Below are 4,647 nucleotides of genomic sequence, written 5' to 3'. Positions count from 1 at the left end.
CCTATAGACTCAAGAATCACTATTCGTAGAACCAGAGTTTACCCAAACGTAAATCTTGAGACTAGATGTATTTGTAGGCTATCACAGTGGTCAATCTTGCACCATTCAGCATTAGTTTATTAACAAATAGTGGAGACTGATAGAATTTAGGATCAGCCGAAAAACCAAGGTTTTCCCTCTATATGCATGCATTAGTTTGCCCAACAAGTAACTGGCCTCTTATTTAAATAGCCAGCATTATTAAGGTAGTTTGTTTGCATCTTTGGACAGCCTTTTCTTCTCCTCAGTCTCTAGAACAGAATACAATATCCTAAATTTATTTTGTCCCACAAAACGAAGGATTGGGTGGATAGGTGACAAACAGCATAGGTTATTTGGAATTGCTCATTCCATAAGCAAACTAAGTAAACAAAAAGCTGTTTAAGAAACAAATGGCAACTAGTAAGAGCCTGTTGATCATCAAGCGATCTGTTCCTATATGGAAAAGAGAGAAGCTAGTTTAACCAGATGGTCAAAATACAAATGTTAAGAACTGGCTAATGAGCAGGCAAATAATTAAATACAATTAGTATAGGTCTTTATATCTTCATGACATATATGTAGGAAGAAAATGTAATTCAAGAATATATATCAGCCCTGACTGGTTTGACTCAGTGGATGGAGCGCTGGCCTGCGGACTGAAGGGTCCCAGGTTCGATTCCGGTCAGAGGCATGTGCCTTGGTTGCGGGCACATCCGCAGTGGGGAGTGTGCAGGAGGCAGCTGGTCAGTGTTTCTCTCTCATCGATGTTTCTGGCTCTCTCCCTCTACCCTCCTTTCTGTAGAAAATCAATGAAATTTTTTTTAAAGTAAGTTGCAGAGAATTAAAAAAATACATATATATATATATCATAAGAACTAGCAAATACTAAGTTTTATTTAGTACATCTAGTATGTGTTTTACTTAATCTCACTCTTACCTTACATCTCTACCAGGAGTTTTACTTAATATCACTCTTACCTGCTGAGTATTAGGGGAGTTGGTTGTACAACATTCTCTGAAATATGTTGGCAATATTCTTATTATAAAGAGAAACAAACTAGTAGCTTCAACTGTGAGCCAAGTCTCTGTCATGCTCAATATTCAAAAGGAATACTAATAGGGTATGTGACATCAATAAATGGAAAGATATTATTTGCCTCCTCATTGGGAAACAACCTTCAAAGATGGCACTACTAAGTCAAAAGTTTTAATGCAATAGGATCACAAATTATGAATACTTTTTATTACTTGACTAATAAGGTTGATCAGACATAGGATTTTCAAGATGATGGACTCTTCAATAAGGTGTTAGCATTTTATAAATTATCAAACCTATATGGTCATCGAGCCCTGACCGGTTTGGCTCAGTGGATAGAGCATCGGCCTGCAGACTGAAGGGTCCCAGGTTCGATTCTGGTCAAGGGCATGTACCTTGGTTGCGGGCACATCCCCAGTGGGGGGTGTGCAGGAGGCAGCTGATCGATGTTTCTAACTCTCTGTCCTCCCTTCTCTGTAAAATCAATAAAATACATTTTTTTTTAAAAAAATGGTCATCGATGCATGTACATCCCATGGGCAAAACTCATGCGAAAATTTAAAACAAGACTGTATACTTAATCATGTTCCCCCAAAAGAATTTACTTTGTGGGGCATTAGTAAGTAAATGTGTATTTTACAGTTTCACAGGAGAGACTGCATAGGGAGTTTACATTGCAAAAATACCTTTTTGTTTACAAAATCCCATGCATTTATCTTTAAAAAAATTTTTTTTGTAAAAGAAACATGAGATCAACCCTCTCAAGTTTTAAAGTTTACAAAGTACATGTTCCTCCTAAACTTATGTTTCTCACTTTCATCTGATGAGTCTTTCAAAAACTTCCTCCTTTTTAAGTTTTTTTTTTTCTTATGCAGAATCATTTAGCAGTTGTGGGCAATATACAAATATAGCATGCATATAGATAGATTTTAGGGAGAGAAACATCGATTTCTTGTGCCACTTGTGCATTCATTGGTTGCTTCTTGGTGCCCTGATCAGGGACCAAACCCGCAACCTTGGTGTATCAGGGTGACTCTCTAACCAAATGAGTTACCCAGCCAGGACCTAGACAAGTATATTTTCAAACTTGTTAGGGAGTGGCAGATAATTGGATTTTATGTTCTACCATATGGCACTGGTTCTTGGTGCAAGGTCCCACTAAGTCTTATATAAGAACTCTAGCTGCTTGTCACAGAAGCACATAGACAGCCTCTGTCTACATCTTCGGGGAGCATCTCACTGTATTTAGCCAACAAATTTGATCAGGTATTTGCCAAAGTGTGATTGCAGTACAGTTTCTTTTCTTTTTTTAACAACTTGATAACTTGATTCAGGTCCTGAGCCTGCAAAGGTTCTGTTTGCCAACTCCAACACTTTTACCTCAGCCTAGGCCTTTAGTCGACATTAACCAAGACAAGAGAGAATTGTAAGTTTTAATCATAAATAACAGTCATAAAGCATTTGTGAAACGTTTTTCTCCATCCACATTTCATTTGGTTGTGATGCTCCTTTCTAACACAACAGGACTTCAAGAATTTCAAAGCAAATGTATGATTTTGTACAAATTATTCAATTTGGTCTCTTGTTATACCTCCATAGATATTTTCCATCTGATTCTACAAAATCTTTTTAGTTGCAAGGATAACCTGGGACCAACCAAAGAAAGCTTTATGTATTTGTCTCTAAGCCAATGGTCCTTAAAATGTGGATCTTGGGTCAAATGACCAAGTCAAAATCAGTTCAATCCTGTATGTGTTTTTGAAAAGGTAACTATTATCAAGTAATGTTCCTTTTTTGAGAAACTGAAACTGCAATGAAGAGATTGTCTACTTTTAAAATATGACAAATGATACCATAACATTAGACTCCTCATTTATGGGATATTTGATGAAAACCAGTTCAACATTTTAACAAGCCTTTAGGAATGCAAATAGGGCATATAGTATGAACAACTGTAAGAAGGAGAGTATTTGAACAATCACGGATTTTTTTTTTTTAAGGAGCTATGACTTTACAAGGCAATCCTACAGGGAAAGGAAGGGGAGAGAACTATTTTGAGCTGCACACAATAACTGCGTCACACCTGAGATTTGTTAGTCCCTTTCCTCTATTCCTATTGAATAGGAAAATGACATGCTTAAAGGCAACCATATCAGCTATTTCATTGTTGGGTATCAGCGAATAGCACTTTCAAAGATTAGTTTTGGGGGAGGGGACTTACCTGGTCAAATGAATTCAGGGGATTAACAAATTTTTTTTATCTAAAAAGGAAGTTACCTATCTGTATAATGGGTTTAACACAAAACATACTATTAGCCCTGGCTGGTGTGGCTCTGTCTAGCGTTGTCCCATGCACCAAATAGTCACCAGTTAAGATTCCCACTCAGAGCATGTACGGAGATTTCCGGTTTGATCCTTGGGGTTCGTGGGGGAGGCTACCAATCAATGTTTCTCTCCCTCTCTCTAAAAATGAATAAAAAAATTTTTTTAAAAAAACTAACACTGCTACCCAAATAATTTGTTGACAGGCTTTAAATTTTTTTTTTAGCAAGTTAACATTAGTATCCTGTGAACCCAGTCACAACTGGAAACTAGTTCAGGGGTTCTTTGTACATAAGGAATACAGCTTTAAAAAGCACAAAGTGTGGATTAAGATAGTGACTGGTCAGAATCCCTCCTTTTCTGATGGTTAATGGAACCAAATTATTTGCAGTAAAGAGCCAACATCTGATTCCCAAAAGAAGATGGAAAATATGGACAGGCAACATGACAGCTTAATTTCTGGAGCAGACCTTGGAAGTAGGACTTAGAGTGAGTGTACTTTTTCCTAGGACATACTTTACTGGCCAAAACAAACTTTGGTTGTTTCAAGCTCCCAGAAAATAAGCGTAAATGACTAACCAAAGAAAGCTTTATATATAAATAAAGGTGTGTCTCTAAGCCAGTGGCTTGCTTCCAGACGTGCCTCCCTCACCCCCAAATACGCAGAGATTCTAAACTACTTATGTGCCACGGGCCTGTGGACAGCCCCATAAAGCCTATTTGTAAACCCCTTGTCAGTGTTTGGACGTGTATTTTGTAGTGCATACACAAGTCTGCCAGCTAGGAATCACTTGACAAGTGTTGAAGTTTTGATAGAAGACTCAGTAATGAGGTCTGTGACTAATGGCATGTCTATCCGCGTAGGTCGCTTCCAGCTGCAGCGGACCCCTTCCCTCAGCTGACCTTGAAGAAACTTGCTCCCTTCAAAGCGGCTGCAGGGAGAAGCCAGCACGGAGGAGTCACTCTAGGACAGCGGTTCTCAACCTGTGGGTCGCGACCCCTTTGGGGGTCAAACGACCCTTTCACAGGGGTCGCCTGAGGCCATCGGAAAACACATAATTACATATTGTTTTTGTGATTAATCACTATGCTTTCATTATGTTCAATTTGTAACCATGAAAATACATCCTGCCTATCAGATATTTACGTGACGATTCATAACAGTAGCAACATTGCAGTCAGGAAGTAGCCACGAAAATAATTTTACGGTTGGGGGGGTCACCACAACAGGAGGAACCGCATTAAAGGGTCGCGGCATGCGGAAGGTT

The 4,647-nt window shown here is 38.7% G+C and overlaps 1 long non-coding RNA gene across 1 annotated transcript; it reads right to left on the bottom strand.

Annotated features, from left to right (window-relative positions):
• Window positions 1–272: 272 nt before the first annotated feature.
• On the bottom strand, window positions 273–4,147 carry LOC132243139 (uncharacterized). The gene is made up of 2 exons (XR_009454803.1): window positions 898–4,147; window positions 273–640 (listed from the first exon to the last, which is right to left on the bottom strand). It is a non-coding gene; the product is annotated as an uncharacterized LOC132243139 (long non-coding RNA).
• Window positions 4,148–4,647: the final 500 nt, after the last annotated feature.

The sequence above is a fragment of the Myotis daubentonii genome, chromosome 10 (genome assembly GCF_963259705.1).
Source record: "Myotis daubentonii chromosome 10, mMyoDau2.1, whole genome shotgun sequence".
Taxonomy (NCBI): domain Eukaryota; kingdom Metazoa; phylum Chordata; class Mammalia; order Chiroptera; family Vespertilionidae; genus Myotis; species Myotis daubentonii.
The sequence above is the reverse complement of the archived record's forward strand: the minus strand, read 5'-3'. Positions and strand labels throughout refer to the sequence as shown.